The sequence below is a fragment of the Miscanthus floridulus genome, chromosome 14 (assembly GCF_019320115.1).
Source record: "Miscanthus floridulus cultivar M001 chromosome 14, ASM1932011v1, whole genome shotgun sequence".
Classification (NCBI taxonomy): domain Eukaryota; kingdom Viridiplantae; phylum Streptophyta; class Magnoliopsida; order Poales; family Poaceae; genus Miscanthus; species Miscanthus floridulus.
The window spans coordinates 92,459,389-92,479,880 of record NC_089593.1 but is presented as its reverse complement, the minus strand read 5'-3'; positions in this window follow the sequence as shown (position 1 = coordinate 92,479,880).

Genomic DNA, 20,492 nt, shown 5'->3' with positions numbered 1-20,492 from the left:
TTAGAATAGATCTTACCAGTCTTCGAAGAACAGCGTCACCCAACTCTTGAGTGAGGTTTATTAGTAGCCCCTGGAAAGAGAATTGGCATCAACAAAATATAGATAACACAAGAAAAGATGATTCAGAATTAAAAAAGAAAAAACACCTGTAATCCTGTATACAAATAATGTCATGTTTTGGTAATGCAAAGAACAATCATTAGTTTCCAGGTTTCTTTTTCTTTACTAGAAAAGTAATCATGAGAAAATTTGGTCACTAAAAGCTGAGAAGGTAAAGTGGAATATTAATTAGACTAATTTAGTGATGACAGCTATTGCCCTATAAGGCTTAAAACTGTTTCAGAAATGACGGAGCACAGAATTGACACCCCAAGAGGCAAAAATACAAAGCAAAATTCCTAACATGTCCTAGCCAAGGTTACTTTCTTTATGGAAACCAAATACTAGGAGTTGAAGTTAAGCGTAATTTACATTGAAATTGAAGTGACTGCCAAATACTGGATATCAATCTGCAAAGTAAAAACCAGCCACCAAATAGAAGCCTCAGCCTCCAGCATTACAAGAAAACAACTAAATATGATAAATCTATAAAATCACCTAAGAATATGGCAACTGAACTAACAGAAAATACAGACATCCTTTTGCTCACAAGAACTTCTAATACTGTAAGAATATAATACGGCATTGAAGCTAATGTAAGAATATCATACATCCTTTTGCTGGTCAGGGTTTCAGTGTTAAGGTTATTCACAGCCATGGCAGGAAGCTAATGTCAGGGTTTCAGTGTTAGGATCGTAACACAAAGATGAGGCAATCATAATTTGACTGGTGCATTGAAATAATAAAATGAAAATTTTTAGTGATAAAATGAGGAAAGCCTATGCAGGATATTGGCAGTTAGAGTGTAAGGCGGTGGATGTAATCCTAAATTGAAGCATGTAAAACTGAAGAATGTGTTATAGTGCCACTTAAGCTATATATTGAAGCCTGCTGCAATTGAGAACGATGAATTTCTATACAATGTATAGAGGCAAAATTGAGGGAAACCAAACGGACCTATCAGTTCTTGCATCTCATCATCAGTTTTACGAGACTGTGAACATAGATCCCCTGCAGACAAGAAAATAGAAACAGATCTGAGAGGGAGGCTAGGGAGAGAGAGCACCTCGCGGTGGCAGCAACATGGGTGTCGTAGAGGCCCTGCAGCATCGGCGGTGCTGTCGTCAGGGGAGGCCCATGGGTTTGCGGCGCGGGCGTCGACGAGGGGCCAGCGGCGCAGGTGGCGGGGTTACCCCTGGGCACTGCTTCTGCTTCTTCTTCGCAGCATCACCTTCCTCCTCCAGTCCTCCTGCTGCTGCTGCTCCAGCCGCGGCAACCAATTCGATTGCTGTCAGAAACCCGATTCCCAGCCATGAAAAAGATTTGATTCGAAGGGAGAGAAGAGACAAAGAGTGCTCACCAGGCTCCTTTGGATCCAAAGGCCCATCCTCTTCCTCGTCGCCTCCGCTGCGGGGAGCTAGTGGTGCAGGTCGCAGTGGCCGTCGTCGTGGCATGACTAAGCCCGACCGGATCTGTGGCACCGACGGCTGGATCCGCGGTGCTGATGCCTGGATCCACGGCACCGATGGCCGGATCCACGGCGCTGACAGTTGGATCTGTGACACCGACGGCCGGATCCGCGGCGCTGACGGCTGGATCCGCGACAGCGACGACCAGATCTGCTCTGCCACGGCCTTGTCCTGGCCGCCCTCGATCGTGCTTTGCAAGGGCTGCCGCCTTCGTCTGCCTAGGGCTACGCGTTGCCACCTCCGTCCGCCATGCGTTGGAGGCACGCAGGAGTGAAAGCATGTAGGCCCCTAGTTGGGTTTCGGTGATTAATGACAATACGTGATTACTGTGACTAACGTGTGTTTTGTAGAGACAATTAAGTTAGGTCACGGTAATGGAGATCAATTGGGCAATCATGGTGGTTTGGTGTTGAAGAGACACTTAGAGTAGTTTAGGACTTTGTCTTTCCTTTGGCCGTACTATTAAGGGGGTATGGACGAGTAGCTTGACCTAGGTGAGTCTAGTGAGTTAGGTGTGGTGCACACTTGCTAAATCTAGCACTAGGTAGCTCCAAAATAGCCCTTAGATCCATTGGAGCAAACTTCATTCACGTATGATTGAGAGTTGGAAGTGAATGGAGCGTCAAATACTGACCGGACGCTGGCTTCGGTGTGACCGGATGCTGGCGCAGAGTCCGGTCAGTTCATTTGATCAAGGTGAAGTCATCTGGAAGTGACCGGACGCTAAGAGGTGAGGTGACCAGACACTGAGTCCCAGCGTCCGGTCGACTCCAGTAAGGTTCCACAGAGGAAAAATCATGATCGGACGCCTCTGGTCAATGCTGACCGGACGGTGTCCAGCGTCCGGTCACCACTTGATCACTGGAATTCGGGGTGAAATGACCGGAGCATTCGGTCACCCCGCAGAGGCACATAACGGTTCGTTTTTCAGCCCATGTTATAAATACTTCTTCCATTCGTGTGTGGGGGTACTTTTGCTCATTCCAACAGCTGAGAAACACCTTTAAGGTGCCAAGAAGAGCAAGGTCCTAGTGAGGTGATTGAAATTTGGGAATCCCAAAGAGAGCCCTCATTAGTAAGATTAAGAGTAGCAAAGTGTGCATCCACCCTTCTCATTAGGCTTGTCATGGTCAAGTGAGAGTTCGTGCTTGTTACTCTTGGTGATCGCTATCACCTAGACGGCTTGGTGGTCATTGGGAGCTTGGTGATCATCCGACAGTGCTTGTGGATGACCCAACTCAAGTTGTGAGCGGTTGTGGGTGATTCACTGCGACGGAGTGTCAAAGAATCAACCCGTAGAGAGCACTTGATCCTTGCGCGGATCAAGGGGGAGCTACACCCTTGCGCGGGTGCTCCAACGAGGACTAGTGGGGAGTGGCGACTCTCCGATACCTCGGCAAAACATCGCCGCGTTCCTCCTTCTCTCTTTACTTTGATCATTTACTTTGAGCAATTCAATACTTATCTTTACATTCATAGAATTGCCATGCTAGAGTAGGATTGGAAATTAGGTTGCAAGACTTTTTGTGAGGTAGAACATTAGAAACACTTTCTAGGCACAAGGGGTTAATTGGGCTAACCATAGGATTTAATTATTGTAAAGAAATTTAGAATTAGCACAATTCACCCCCCTCTTGGGCATCTTGATCCTTTCAATTGGTATCAGAGCCTCGTGGTCACGTATTTAGGCTTAACCGCCTAGAGAAAGATATCTCACGGGGATGGACCTCCTCCTATCTTTGAGGGGGATGACTTTTCATATTAAAAAATCCACATGGAGGCGTATCTAGAAGCTTTAGATGTTGGAATACTTAGAGCCGCCTCATAAGGCTTTCCAAAACCTCGGGATGCTACACACCTACAAGGCGATGAGGTGAATTACGAAAAATGGAATGCAAAGGTTCGAAACATCATCTTTAGAGGCCTTTGCAAAGATGTGTTCAACCAGGTGAGGAATCACAAAGACGCCCATGCACTATGGTCGGACGTTTGTCCACTCCATGAGGAAACAAAGAGTGAGCGTGAGGAACGCTATCATCTTGTCATGAAAAAGCTTAACTCCTTTGAGATGCTTCCTAAAGAATATGCTAATGAATTGTATTCACGCTTGAATGTTCTTGTAGAGGAAGTCAATGGGCTTGGACTCACTCAAATACAACCATTCGATGTTGTAAGAAAGATCTTGAGTGTCCTCCCCATTGACAAATATGGGCATATTGTGACCGTGCTTCATCAAGGTGATCTTTCCACCGCTACCACTACTACAGGATGGACTTGTTGTCCCGGGCGGTAACGGCCTTTAGTCCCGGTTACCGCGCCGGGACAATGATCCCGGGACAACAAGTTGGGCAGGAACCTTTAGTCTCGGGGACAAAAAAAAAATGCCGAGGCTAATGCCAAATTGGGACATCGTTCTAAAGTCTATTCTCTAGTAGTGTACACCGACACAAATCTTGAAAAAGATCAATGCTCATGAGATGTACATGCACATCACACCTCAAGATCACTGTAGCGGGCTTCTATGGCATTATTATGCTTGTGATTGGATTATAGAAGGTGTGGCTTGTATTTTTTGAACTCGCATATATTATTACTCCATTTCCAGTACAAATGGAAATCAGAACATTGTATCAGCTGGGGTAGCATACGGAAGAGAATGCAAGGCGTTACATCAGCACCTGACTCAGGTGGGCAGAATATGTTGTCAGAATTTAATTGGACACACGCGACATATATAGTTTCAATGACGCATAGTTATATCGAATATTTTGGTTACTAAGTAAACTCAAATGAAAAAATTTCAACGACATAGATTTAAATGTTGTCAACCACTACATCTTTGGCACAGGGTTGATGTGTCTCCATGACAGATCGTTTAAAAAATTTAAAATTTTGAATCTCAAATATGTGAATTTAAAATAAAATTTTGAGATGATAAAAAACATCAAATGAAAAACTTCTCAACAACAAACATGTATATCAGATTGGTCACTGCAACTTTGGTATTAACTATGTGAACATACAAATTCGTTCAGAAATTCTAAATTTTGAATTTCAAACCCATAACTAAAACACACATTTGGCACTCTAGATGACTTCAAATAAAAAACTTTTCAACTCTAAGATTGTAGATTGTATTGAGAACCACAACTATAGTACAGACCAAGTCAACATCTGAGGTTTGAAAATTTTAAATTTGAATTTTCAAAATTCATGAAATCAAAACAATATTTTATGACTCTAAATAGTTTCAAATAAAAAGCTTCTCAACTACAGAGTTGTTGTCACACCCGATTTTAAGGATAAAATATGATGCATAATCTTATGTGCGCCCAGAGATCAGTCACACACATAAGCCAACAAATTATAAATAGTATCATCACAAGTGTTTATTACATCACGAATAATAGGACAGAGTCTTCATATAAATATAACAGAAGTATAAAGATATATCTCTCGTGGAAGCTCCATATCACAGGGACGTCAACTGGTTGACCACAAGTCTAATAATCCTCAGCAAAGTCGTTATTACCATAGCCTTCTATTATCCATCCGGGATTTTTCTCCAAATAATGAAAATAAACAAGCGTAAGTACGTGTCATACTCAACAAGTGTAATCATGGGGTTCATGAGGCTCAAAAGGCTTGACACAGGTTTAACATCATTCAACTTTTAGTTGTCACCATTTTAGTATAAGAGTAGCAACAAGTTGTTTCAATCCCAAAGTAAAACACATGATCATTGTAAGCATGAATAATGAATAGCATGAACAGATATTTCTTAGTTATCATCTGTTCCATAAATGTTCCAAGGCCGCTCGTGACTATGAGCACGGCTGATATACCAGTTTTACACTCTGCAGAGGCTGTACAGTTTCACTGTGAGTCGTGATACCCATATGCCCGGATTAATTACTCCCAAAATAGTTCCAAGGTGAGTAGGCAGAGTCACTATGAAGCCTTTCAAAGGTTCGTCTAACAAGTTAGGGCCATTAAATTCACTCGGCAAACAGATGTAGAGCCCCCCTTTCCGATGGAACATTGACGCACAGCATATACTCATGGGGACAAAGGCCGCACTATACCCGATTCGGCAAGTCATTCTTACGCCAATAAATGTAACCACTGATAAGTTAGAAAAGGTCCTCATACTGAGCTAAAGCTAGAGCCATGTAGCCCTCACAGCTATACTGTATGTCCCGAATGATCACTCAAAGATAAGTCCTTAGGAAGATAAATCTGAAGCATTTAGAAAGTAGCTAAATACTCCAGCCCCCTGTTTCCAAGTTGCTAAAAAGTTAGGTTTTAATGTTTATTGCATATACCATTAGTCAAGTTATAAGATCATGGTTTAGTTGAGTACTAGCAAAGCTACCCAATGCATATCCCATAGGAGACAAGGTATAAGTTCAATTTCTAGGGAATCCCTATCAAGATGACACATGCAAACATGAATTAAATGTATTAAAGTTGATAGGAAACAAGGATAATATATGCTATACTTGCCTTGAACAAAATGCTCCTGCTGCTCGTCAAAGTAGTACTCTTAATCACCCACGAATTGCTCACCGTCTATACTCGATAATCACAGCAACATACAAGCCTCCAGAAGCAATCATGCATAGCAAACAAAAACTATAGATTAGAACAGTATACCAATCAACATAAAATCAAGATGAAAAGTTTATAGGGGGCAGCTAGGCTAGTCGCCCCTTCCCAACCGTCGCTACAAATCAACGATTTGTAGGAGCGGTTGGCCAGCCGCCCTTACAAGTCCGTTCGTAGGGGCGGCTGAAAAATGAGGTGCCCCTACAAATCCGTTTTTTTTAAATCACAAATATGGGTCAAAAAATAGCAAAAAAAATTTAATCCCAGAAAGCCACACCAGGCAGCCACAAACCCTTACCAGGGATCCCTCTTGCCTCACATGTTACTCCTCTAACCACTCCACCCTACACTCCTTTGGACTCCGAACTTTGACAAGCTGAACTTATCCGCAATATGTCCCGATCTGTGCACAGGAACAGTCCCAAAGACGACCGACACAGTGTTTTGTAATCTATAGTCAATCATATCGGTTAGCCTAGGATACTCTAGGAAAGGTGAAGGTAGAACACAAGTGGAAGCACAATTGGGGTAAGTGAAAACTATAGGGTCACAACTAGAATGATAACGTTGAAAAGTGGCTATTGAGATGTGAAAACTAATAGCATGCATGCCATACTACTTTTTCTTCTACAATATATTTGTTGTCACATTTTAAGTGACATTATAATTGCCGACCTAATAACATCAAGCAATTCTCATACTTGTGATAGATACTGGTCATTTCGTATTTGCCCGGCTTCGTTCAGTTGTGAAATAACCGTACCATTTGCTGCCAGTGTTTGTCTTTTATTATGGTCATGGCGGACACGAATAGAATATGCTTGCCCACACTTATATATGGCCAACGGCCCGGCACGGCACGGGCCCGTGCCAGGCACGGCCCGATGATGCATGGCACGACACAGCCCGGCGTGCCTCTGGGCCGTGCCTCCCTGGGCTTCATGCCTCGCCGATGGCCCAAGCACGGCCTGCCGGACCACTTTTCGTGCCGGGCCGGCCCGATGAGCCTGGCTTTTTTAGCAGGCCGTGCCGGCCCGAGGCCCACTAAGAGAGTGGGAAGGCCGAAGGGGAGGCCGGGAGAGCAGGAGGCAGCAGGCAGCTCCGCGACCGCGAGCCGCACTTGCGGCGTGGAGGAGGCAGAGGTGGCCGGTGCTTGCGGTGTGGCCACGCGGGGGCGTGGTGGAGGTGGTGGCCAGCCGGCCGGTAGCCACACTCGACGCCACCATGCTTGATGCCGGCGCCTGCAGTGCGGCCGCGCGGGTCGTGGAGGAGGCGGTCGCTGCTCAAGGGGGCGGGTCGTGAAGGAGGAGGCCGGCTGCCGGCGCGCTCGAAGCTAGAGGCTGCGCGTACGAGCTGCGACTGGACGTGCGGAGGGAGTGACGAGCGAGAGCTGAGTGCGGGTGAGGAGTGAGGAGTGGGAAGTGCGGCGCCGGTGCGCGAGTCGTGGACTCGCGGTGCGCGAGTGCGGCGTGGGGAGGCCGGGAGGGAGACGGGATAGGGTTTTGGGGGAGTGGGAGCGTGGGCCTTTAGCAGGCCAAGGCCAGCAGCGGGCTGACACCGGGCCTCCACTAAATTTCGGGCCGTGCCGTGCCAGCCCACATGCCTGGGGAGCGGCCCAAGCACGGCCTGCAGCCTCGGGCCGGGCCAGCCCGGGCCCGCACGTCACCGGGCCGGGCCGTGCTCGTGCCGGGCTAAAAAAACGGGCCTCGTGCCGTGCCATCGTGCCTCGGGCTGCATGAACATTGTAGCCATTGGTTCCGGGGTCAGCCTGTTCGTTTGGCTGTGGCTTGTCGTAAACGATTATAAATTTCTAGCCGGAACCGTATTTTTCTCTCACATAAACCAATCAGCAGTACTTCTTTACGAACCAGCCAACCGAACAGGTCCTACAGGCCTGGCGAACCAGCCATATCCACCACCGCAGCATCACTCGTCGCCGGGGCCACCGAATGAAGCCTGATGCTGGCCGCGCTAGGCACCTCGTCGAGAGTCGGAATGGGCAGCACCCATGCCACCTCCGCCCACAAATCATTTATTGATTCCCTGAGCGCTGGAATGGTTAAAATGTGAAATCGATCAACTCCATTTTGCAAGTTTGGTGTACTCTTTAACTCGTGAAGATCAATCAATAAAACCTAGCCCGCGAACAGCGGTGGATCCAGGAAATATTTCAGGAGGGCTGAACAACACTGCTGCTCGATCTTAAGTCTCAGCCCCCCTATACTATAGAACTTTGTCTAAAAATTCATGGGGGCTTCACAGGGGTTCCACTGCTCCGGTATGGGTAGGGGGGGCTCGAGCCCCCCCCCCCCCCTCCCCCCGCCCCACCGTTGGATCTGCCCCTGCCGGCGAAGTAGTACTGTAGTAGTAAAGAAATTGACAGCTAGCCCGCATCTATCTACATGTGTACTACTACGCGTTCCATTTTCTATGAAATGACTAATCTGCAAACATTTGAGAGGTTGATGAATGCCATCTGGTTCCTTGCCCACCTTCTTATATGGTTCACTGTGACAGCTCAGTTGCTGAGCTAGCTTGCACGAACCTCACCTACCACAAGAACACTGGGTATTGCACAAGGCCGGTCTCCCTTCTCTATTGTCCTAACCTGAAATAATCATCATATAATTATTCTTTGTCCATATCCAAACTTCACCTTTAAGGTCTCGTTCGGCTGGTAGAAATCGCGGCTGGTTTCGACTGAGGTTGAATGGGCCTTTCGGCCCAGCGTCTCCAGCCGTTCGGCTGAACTACAAGTATCAGCTCGCGCCTCGTCGGTCTCCCCCTCTCCCATTCCCTCATGCGGCTCTAGGGTTCGCCACTCCCACTTGTTGCTCCCGCCGCCGACACGTAGCGTTGCTCGCCCGCATTGTGCTTTCCCGATTCGCCGTCCCATCCCCGTCCCCCTCTCGCCGGATCTGCTGACGCGCTGCGTTGCTCGCCCGCAGTGTGCTTTCCTGCTTCGCCGTCCCGTCCCCCTCTCGCCGGATCCACCTACGCACTGCGTTGCTCGCCCACATTGTTCTTTCCTGCTTCGCCATCCCATCCCCATCCCCCTCTCACCGGATCTACATTCGCCCACCGTCCTTGTCCCGTCCCCGTCCCCCTCTCGGTGCGGTCTTACCCTACCAGATCCGCCGCGTCGTACTCGTCATGGTGCCGAACAGATCCTGCCCGTTCGTCGGCTGCGGACTCACCTCCAACCACTCCGGTACGAGGCTTACTCCCCCCTCCTTTTTTGTTTGTTCGTGATGTTCCATTGTAGCCACTGGATCCGTCACCTTTACCTGTTTCCTCTTCCCCAGCAGCGCCAGATCCGGTACGTAGGCGACTGTCTCATTAGGGCTGAAGTTCCAGATCCGCTTCGTTAGGGCTGATGTTCCTACTCCCAAGTTTGGATGCCTAAGTAGAGGCAGATTGGTATGGTCACATAGTCCTTGCACATCCATTTCATTGCGTGTTAGCATAAATGCCATTTTTTTGTTATTGTTTCCATTTAAACTTTCCTCTAGTTCATCATGCAGTCCAATGTTCGATGAGTTGTATGCGTGTAAATCTGCTAGTTCAGCTTACGGCTTAAGAATAATGCATGAATGACATGGTCTTCCTCACGTTTCCTCTCTCACTATAAGTCAACATTGCATACTTGTCAATGATATCACGTCCGTTAATTTGAGCATACTTGTTACTGCCAATGATGTTTTGGAAAAGCTATGCTGCAATGATTATTTGCTTGCTTTTCAACTAAGGCATGGGAATTATATTGTGATTCTTATTTACCTTCTTATTTGCTGAGGCTTTGGGAATTATGCTATGATGAATTACATTTTCCCTATAAATGAGGCTTTGTGCATATGCTGCTCTTTCTTCTAAGTTGAGTTGATGCTGATACTGGACAATGTCGTTGGGGGTGCCATGCTGTGCTTTTGTTTTTTTTTCTCTTGCTGCTGCAAAAATGGCATGGCAAATGATTTTGTAGTTATTTTGAGCCTATGCCCATTCCCAATGTTTTGTTAAGTTTTTCACAACATATGCCATTGCTGATGATGCTTTTTATGTAAAAATAGTATATATATATATGTTTCAGTTCAGTTTTTTAAAAATCGCTAATTCTTGCTGCAGATTTAAGTTCTAAAACAAGCTATCTGTTTTTGTGCATACCAAATATGATACTTAACGTGTCCTACTCAGTTGACAAATACCTAGATACCTTTAAAATGAATGAAATTTAATACTAAGTGTTACTAAGCTGTTCTCTCATTTCTCAATTTAGCATCATAATGATTAGTATACACTACCGGAATAACTATTGGAGTTGGCCCTGCACTGGTTAGCTGCTGCAAACTCGAAGTTCACATTGAATTTGATGATTATCAGTGTCTCTGCTCTGCAGCAAACTTGATTCTTTGCAAAGAGCCCATATCTCACCTTTTTTTAGGGTGAATTTCAAATAATTTCCTATTTTTTGCCTGTTACCCATGAAACTTTATGAGAAAAGTGCATTGATGGGTCATGTAGTACACATGTCTCTCCTAAGCAGAAGTTTCCACATGCAACAGGAAATTCTTTACGATTCCATCTAGTCTCCTGTAAATTCATTGTGTTGTGTTCCAGCCAAGTCAACTGAACAATATTGTTTGAAGCATCGACCTCTTATCTGCACATAATTTCTTGGCATGGAATCATGATCATCATAAATTGCCCAGATTTAATTAATTGAACAATATTAGCAGTGTCTTTACCTTGCCTCTTATTGATACAAAATCTGTTGTCAGTCCAGTTGGCACACATTTTGCATACTTAATTTAGACAATGATGCGGGATTACTTTGGTTCACATACAACTCTAACATATTCACATGTTTATCATGTAGTTGTGCTCTTTCAAAGTCTATATACTGGCACTGTCGTCAACAGGTTCCTGCTCCCCGCCGGAATCCCCTAAGTACAACTTGCGTTCCAAGCGAGTGAAGCGTGAATCCAAGGCAAGTATACAATTATGTCCATTGCATCGTGTTTTAGGTCACCCATGCATTACTTTAGGTTTTTTGTGGTACAATTACTATGTCCAGCCACAAACGACAATACCCCTTACACGATCCAACAGATGGCTCCAAAGCATGCAAGTTGGCCCGAGGAAGACACCAAGCTGTTGCTGGAGCTTTGTCTTCAAGAGAAGGAAAAGTTTAACTTCAATTAGCAGGGTCTCACCACAGCTGGCTGGCACAACATTTACAAAAACTTCTCCCAATTTGATAAGAGACAGTGCAACAACAAGCTTCAATACCTAAAAAAAGCTTATCTGACATGGAAAGATGGTCTAACAGCCACCGGACTTGGGAGGAACCCACGTACGGGCGCCATTGATGCTGACCCGGAGTACTGGGAAACTCAAGAAGGTTCCCAGCCCGTACCATCGGTACGTTAGCTTGTTAACAGCTCCGAATACATAGTTTACATTGTTTAACATTATGTCCTCTTGTTTTTTTTGTAGGACGATAGTCAGGCTGAGGTACGACGTGGTAGTCAACCTCGTTTCCTGGACGAACTAGAGGCACTGTTTGGGGACCGCAACCGAAACACGGGCTGCTTCGTGTCCGCTTGTGGTATCAGGGAATCAACACCTCCTGCTGCTGTGCGCTAGGTAGATTTAGGCGGCCCATCCAGCTACCGTTCGGGTTCAAAGAGGGACACCACGGACCATGTTGTCAACAGCCCAGAGAAGAAGAAGAATTGCAATATGGGGGAGTACATGGCTAGGTTGTCTGAGAGCATTGCTGCAAGGAGCACATCACGTGATAGAGAGTGGACCCGTGAACAGGCCGAGGTTGACGAAGCTATGCAACTTTTACGAGAAGATGGTGTGCCATCCACTTCAGACGAGTTCTTCTTGGCAACGGTGCTGTTCAAGGACTCAGTGCCCCGGTGGGTCTTCAAGAACCTGCTAACAGCTGAAGAACGTATGGCTTGGCTGACATATCACAGGAACAACAAGTAGTTCAGCAGCTGGGATGTTGAGTTTGGTGTGAATCAACAGTGGCATTTGAGTGTCATCTTTCATCCTTTTACATTCAATGTTGTCCTAGTTGTGTTGAGGTTTCTGTCTTGTAACGAGGACTGTGGCCAAAAACCATGTGTCATTCTATTTTTCCCGAACTTGTTATAAGTTGTTTGATGTGATGTATTTGTTCCAGCTGCCTGTGATTATTTGGTTCTTGAAGCTAACAAATATTTCATTCTTACCATATGCTTTAATTATTCTGTATTTGAACAAATCATAACGGGTTCCTTGTATTGCAGGTACGTGCGGGACTGCTTGTAGAGGTACTCAGTGATCCGCGAGCTTGAAGGTGTGTATGCCTTTGTCCAAGGTTTGGATATAACATAGCCTTATTTTGGACTGATTATTGTTTTAGTTTTTGTCCACTGTCATTGAAGTGCAGTAGTAATGCACCTATACCATGCAGCCAACTTATCCATGCATGTACAATTACTTTAGTTTTTGTACAAAAGCTTATATTATGAGGTACCTACAGAGTGCAATTGTACCGTTTAGTTTTACATGCTTTCTACTCACTACTTATAGAACTTACAAAACTATGAATGAAGGCTGAAGCCTGAGGGCATAGACAACTTAAACCTTTCTCATTATTGTTTTCAGGAGATATGGTCAAGTACATTGGAGCATCGGTGGTTGTTGAAGCAGATAATAGGTACCTGTTGGAAGTTATGTATTCTCATTTTGGTTTTATGAACCACCTGTCTTTTGAAATCTTTTTCATTGCTATCTTTGGATCTGTCTAGTCTCTCTCTTCTTAATGAAACATCTGCATAAAGCACGCTCGCGAAAAAAAGATCTGGCTAGGCTACATATTTATGGTGTTGACGCATATATACCTATCCACAGTGGCGGAGCTACAGTGTATACCGGGTATGCACCGGCATACCCTGCAATGGCGGAGCTACAGTGTATACCGGGTATGCACCGGCATACCCTGCAATTCCTGCGTGAGAGCAACTATATATACATATTTGCAGCATACCTGAGTCCCTGACAGCTGAGCCCGAGCGTGCTAGTGGCTACGAGTGAGAGGCAGGCCGTGACTCCGTGTCTCCACGAAATCGCGAGCGAGCGTCAGGCCCAAGCGCCTAGGTGGCCCAGCGATGGAGACAGATCCTGGGACAAGGCCAATATGGAATTACGGATCGAGGCGGTTTGACTTCGTGTCTTCGCCCTGCCCTACGCCAGTACGCCAACCTAATACCATAATACGGTCATACGGATCTTCACGCATCGGCTGTCGCCCATGACCAGTGCCCAGTGCCATCATTGTCGTCCTCATGACCTCCGACCTCGTGTCCTGTTTAGCCTACGCGCTATCGTACGGGCTACGGTGGCACCGGCCACCGGCGGCATCTAGGCGAATTTGTGATCACAATTGTTCTGGTGGGATTCAATCTTTGTTCTTCGGCTTTTAAAAAAATTCATGTGTACTTTAATTGCTAATTGCTTAGCGCTAAAATTATAGAATCATCTATCACGCGGCGAGGTGGAGGATTTTTCTCAACATCAAAGTCGATCTTGATTAATCTTTTGTTCAGTACTCATATCATGTGAGTGATCCATAATCGTATGTGAGAGTTCAATCGTGCAAGCGCAATTTATTTAATTATTTGGCATTGTGTTCTTTGTAATATTTATGCAGTTATGAAGAGAAACGGGGACATTGCATCTCTTTTTCAGAAGCATGTAGCAACGAAGAAGGCTGCGGCAGCTGCTACTACTTCTAATCCTGATCCGATTGAACCTGTGGTGGAAGAGCAGATTCATGAGAGAGTAGTTGAGGAAATTGTAAATCCTATGCCACTGCCACAACCGTCTTCACTGCCACGAGTTTATGACATCAATCGCCTTCCACATGATCCAGGTGAAAGACATCCTATTCTAAAATATCCTGTTAATGATCAAGATGCAAGTGGAAGAGCATATATTATTAAAGGTCCATTCAAACCTTTTGCACATGATTTTCCAAAAAGAAAGATTTCAGATAGGGATCGGGGATTCAACTATTGTTGGATGTATAATAATGATTGGCTTGAGTATAGTATTAAGAAGGATGCTGTGTTTTGCTTCATATGCTATTTGTTCAAGAAGGGTACTGGGTGAGACACATTTACTGTTGATGGCTAGAAGAATTGGAATATAGGAGAGAAAGTACTTCGCAAACATATGGGGTCTAAGGCACATATTGTAGCTCAAGAGAGATACATTGGCTTTACAAATTCCAAGGTAGCAATTGATTATAATATTGAGAAGTGGAATGATGAGGATCTTCGTCTTTATAAGAAAAGGTTGACATATTCACTTAGGTGGACATGATCAAAGTGAAGAATCTAGCAACAGAGGGAACTTCATTGAACTTTTGAAATTTCTTGCCAGAAATAGTGAAGAAGTGAAGAAGTATGTTTTGGACAATGCTCTAGGTAACTGTACCTTAACTAGCCCAGACATACAAAAGCAAATTATTCACTGTTGTGCCCTAGAAACTAGAAAGAAAATAATTGAAGAACTTGGTGATGAGCCCTATGCAATTTTAGCTGATGAGTCTAGTGATATATCACATAAAGAACAACTAGCTCTTTGCTTGCGTTATGTTGATAAATTGGGAAGGCCATGTGACCATTTTATTGGAGTTGTTCATGTAGATAATACTACCTCTTTATCACTTAAGGATGCAATTGATGCTTTACTTGTTAGTCATGGCTTGACTATGACTCAAATCCATGGTCAAGGATATGATGGGGCTAGCAACATAAAAGGAGATATTAAAGGGTTGAAAACATTGATCTTGCAAGAATCACCTTCTGCTTATTATATTCATTGTTTTGCTCATCAACTACAATTGGTTCTTGTTGCTGTTGCCAAGGGAAATACTGATTGCAATACTTTTTTTGATCAAATATCTATCTTATTGAATATTGTTGGAGTTTCCTATAAGCGTGATGACATGCTTAGAAATGCTAGGCTTGAGAATGTCAAGAAAGCACTTGACTTTGGTGAAATTGAATCTAAAACTGGATTACATCAAGAGATGGGTTTGCCTAGGCCTAGAGATACTTAATGGGGATCTCATTACAAAACTGTATGCAGCATCATTACTATGTATGAAGCAATCCATAATGTACTGGTTGATCTTAGGGATGATCCTGCATATAAGGATGATTGGACCAAAATACATTTTGTGACCGGAGCGTTTGAGAACTTTGAGTTTGTTGTCTTTGCACACTTAATGTATATTATTCTTGGATATACAAATGAGTTATCTGAGTGTTTGCAAAGAAGGGACCAAGATATTCTTAATGCAATATCACTTGTTAATGTGGCAAAGAAAAGAATGCAAGAATTGAGGTATGATGGTTGGGAAAATTTTCTTGAGAAGGTCACTTCATTTTGCGATAAACATGGTGTTGAAGTTCCTGCTATGAATGGTGATTATGTTCCTTATGGAAAATTAGCAAGGAAAGCTCATGCCCAAAAGCAAACCAATGATGACCACTTTAGAAGACAAGTATATATTGGTGTCATTGATCAAATAGGTCAAGAACTTGATAATCGGTTTGATGAGATTAATATGGAGTTGTTGTCTTGTATGTCGGCCTTCAGTCCTTCCAAGTCATTTGCTTCTTTTGATGCACAGAAGCTACGTAGACTAGCTGAGTTCTACCCAAAGGAGTTCTCAAATAATAATTTGCTCAAACTTGAGTTGCAGCTAGATAATTATATTGATGACATGAGATATGATGATAGCTTCAATGGTCTAGACAATATTGTTGATCTCTCAGTTAAGCTTGTTGAAACAAAGAGGCACAAAGTGTATGATATGGTTTATGAGCTCCTCAAATTGGTATTACTTCTACCTGTGGCAACGGCAAGTGTTGAAAGGGTATTTTCTGCAATGGTTTTGTGAAAACAAAGTTAAGAAATAAGATGGGAGATAGTCTTCTGGATGACTATCTAGTAACTTTTATTGAGCGGGATATTTTCTTTGAAGTTGATGAAGATGATATAATCAATACATTTATGTCCCTTCGAAAGCGTCGAATAAAATAGTCACAAAAATAGCATTGTAAGTCGCTGGTTCTCTTTTATGCCTTATTTCAATTATTGATATGGCTTTTGAACTATTTATACTATACTTAGTGGATGGTTTGAACTTAATCCATGAATTTAAGCCTTATTGTGTTATTTAGTGCATATATAACGAATTATGTTGTCAATTTTACAATTATTACCGAATTGCTGAAATGGATTTACCGAATTGTATATGAACTTTTTTTTGGCGGCATACGCTGAGACAAAATTCTAGATTCGCCACTGCCTGTCCACCTCTGCATATATACCTGTCCAATAGCGCATAAGAGTGCTAGCATAGCAAATTATCTCAATAGAGTTCCGAAACTTTTTTCCCATCAAAGCACACCTGAAGTGACACATAGGACTGCCCATCCAATTCGTCTTGATCAAATTAGCTTTTGTTAAGATGGGACAGCATCATTCTTAGTTAGCCCAATATACAAGGATTTAACGGAGAAACAGTAGATGTTATTTGTGCACATATTTCATTATGTTATTTCACTCTGAGTGTATTCAGCATTCAGTTTATATTTTATGTACCAACGATGGTTTATATTTGTCCAGTTGGCAGCCTATTTGAAGATGGACAACAGCGACGAGGAAAGTCAGAATTCAAGTGAAAACAGCTTCAACAAGGTGGTTTCTGCAGCTATGGCTGCAGGCTATGCATTTGCGCACATGCTGCAGGAACCACCACTACACTATTGGATTCAGGCGCTTTGCTGAGTGCCTAATGCACTCGGCAAAGGCTACTTTGCCCTCAGCAAAGCCTTTGCCGAGGGCAGCACTCGGCAAAGAGCCTCCGGTAAAAAATCCGTCGGCAAAGAATTCTTTGCCGAGTGCCTTTTATCGGGCACTCAGCAAAGTCTTTGCCGAGTGCAGTCTCGGCACTCGGCAAAGAAAAGTGACCGTCACGGCGCCGGTTGCGTTAGCACATGCTTTGCCGAGTGTCATGATGTCAGAGGCGCTTGGCAAAGATTTTTTAATTTTTTTTCAAAATTTCTTTGCCGAGTGCCCTACCGGGGAGGCACTCGGCAAAGATTTTTTTATTTTTTTTAATAATTTCTTTGCCAAGTGCCCTGCCAGGTTGGCGCTTGGCAAATATTTTTTAATTTTTTTTCGTAATTTCTTTGTCGAGTGCCCTGTCAGGGCGGCACTTGGCAAATATTTAAAAAAAAATCTTTGCCGAGTGCCAAGGTCAGGGCACTTGGCAAAGAGGCTTTTTTATTCTATATTCACAAACACAGCATATAAGAGATATATATAACATCTGTGACATCACAAACACAATATAGCACATATATATCACATCCATCTCATCACAAAGGCAATACCACATATATATCACATGTCGATCACACAATATCTCACATACACGATATCACAAGCATAATAGGTCCAATATCCATCGAAACAAGTCGATAGTTGATCACAGTGCATCACATGTCCATCAAGCGGTGAAAAAGAGATACAAACTACCGGTGGGGAGGAAACTGAGTGCTTGGTGAAGGAAAAGTGCCGTCGCCTGCTTGCGCCTGAGATGGGTTATTCAAACCCGCCGACGGAGGCTGCATAAAGGACAAGAGATTGCATCTGTTAGAGTGGTCATCTAATGAAAGCACTAGTCGAAGCAATTTGGTTTCATACTCACAGGACTAGCTATAACTAGTGGCGATGGTGGAGCAAACTACGGCATAGCTACACCGTGCATTTGCCCAAAGTTCTGTAGGAACGTCGTAATCTCCGCCAGCTGCTTGGCCTGCCTTTCCCGCTCGGCCCGCTCGTCCTGTCTTTCCCACTCGGCCTGCTCGGTCCTCGCCGCCAGGTCCCGCAGCTCCTGAGCCATCCTCTCGTTCTCGGCCTACAACATTTCAATTGAATGTTTCAGTAATGCAAAGGTAACTTGCCACCCTTCTTCAACCAAATGAACCTCATAGCTTCCTGAGATATTGGGCATGGGAACTTCCCCTAAACACACCAGGCGCTGAATAACCCATACGCCAGGAAGTCATGCATGGAGTATTGGTACCAGACGTACATTTTGAAGCTTTGCTTTGTAGCTCGGTCGTATGTCCATACCCTTTCATTCCAAGCTTTGGTCAATTCATCAATCACAGGCTCCATGAACACACCCATATTCTTCCCCGAGTGTCCAGGAATTATCAACATCAAGATCACGTTATGTCGTTGAAAGGCGACGCCAACGGGGAGATTGAGGGGGATAATAAACACAGGCCAACATGTGTAAGGGGCGGCCATCATGCCATAAGGATTGAACCCATCTGTTGCCAGCGCGACACGTACATTACGAGCCTCATCGGATTTCAGACGATGTTTGTCATTAAAGCTGGTCCATGCTTCACCATCAGATGGATGTACCATCTTGTCAGGATTGTACCATTTGCCATTCTTGTGCCACGTCATCTGTTTCATGGTTTCCTCGGTCATGAATAGCCTTTGAAGCCTCGGCATGAAGGGAAGGTGCCGTAAGACTCGGGCGGGTATCTTAAGCTGCGTCTTCTGGCCACCACCATCACCAGACTCTACCTCCAGGAACCTAGAAGCTTTACACTTCGGACAATTATTTGCCTCCTTGTGTTCTTCATGAAATAGGACACACCCGTTCGGACAAGCATGTATCTGCTCATACGGCATCTTCAGTGCTTTAAGGAGCTTCTGTGCCTCGTACATGGTCTTTGGCAACATGTGCTCCTTTGGAAGCAGGGTGCCAACCATGACCAACACCTTATCGAAGCCTTCTCGACTCATGTTCAAATCGGACTTCAACCCCATCAAGCGACTAATGGCATCCAGCTGAGAGACCTCAGAATGAGCGTGAAGGGGTTTTGCCGCCGAGTCCATCATGTACTTGAACGCATCTATGGCTGCTTGCATCTCTGCCTCCTCATGTCCTTCAGCAAACTGTGCTTGGTGAACGTCATCTACCGTGTCTACTACCCCGGCATCAGCATCGAAAGCCTCGACGCGTGGTCTCACCACCTTCTCTCTCATACGATCGGCTTCACCATGGTGGACCCACCGGGTGTAGTTCGGCGTAAACCCATTCTTGTGCAGATGTATACCCATGACTTCCTGGTTTTGCATTCTCCTGTTACCACACTTGCTGTAGGGACACAAAGCCATTTTCAGGTATGTAGCGGCCTTGCCAAATGCATGCTTCAAGAAACGATCGATCTTGTTCATCCATTCAATGCTAACATCACCCTGACTTGTCTGGCCCATGTACATCCACTAATGGTCCTCCATCCTCTAGCATATATAACATCTCCACAGGTGACCATCAATTGCATCTACGCGGTGTCCCTACTCTCTAATAGGTGAGGATAGGTCCTAATCCCACCCGTGGATGCGTAGATGAGGTTAGTTTCCATGCTCTGTTCCTATCCGAGATAGAATTTCGGTAGCACCTCCCCATTATTCTCCCGATACACGTCCTGCAAGGGAGAGTGTGTATCCGGAGAACAATAGGGGGTGATGCCAAAACACCATCTCGGATCGGAGCGAACCATGGAAACTAACCCATCTACGCATCCGCAGGCTGTCCAAAAAACGTGGATAATCCAAAACAGATATGATCGTAGATATACAAAGATCTTCATACCTCCAACCGTATCTCTTTTGGATGGGAGACACCTAACTAGGTTACGCTACCAAAGACCACATATGGATAGAGGGGTTATACCTAGGGTGCTGGTCAGGTCAGGGTAGCGGGGCAGTGGAGAGTCGGTGTAGTGGCGAGTCGACGCGGTGCAGGAAGACCCGCAGTGCCGACGAAGATGATCGGGGTCGCCGAGTCCCTCCCACAAGTCCTCCTGCAAAAAAGGGAAAAAATGGTTAGTGTTGACTCAAAATTTTGGCAGCACCTCCCCTACACGGGGAGGTTCCCAAAACCTACAAAAAAACAAGGCACAAAGGCCAACAACCACATATATACCAAACATGGGCACGAAGGCCAACAACCACCAATATATCAAGAGGAGCCATGTACTTTAGTTCTCTTTTCATGCAGATGAAAGTATTGAAGTAGTACAACAACAATTACTACTAACCCTACAACTACTACTAACACTACTACTAACAACTACTTAACTACTAACAGTACTAATACTAAGAACTACTTAACTATTAACAACTACTACTACTAACCACTACTACTTACTA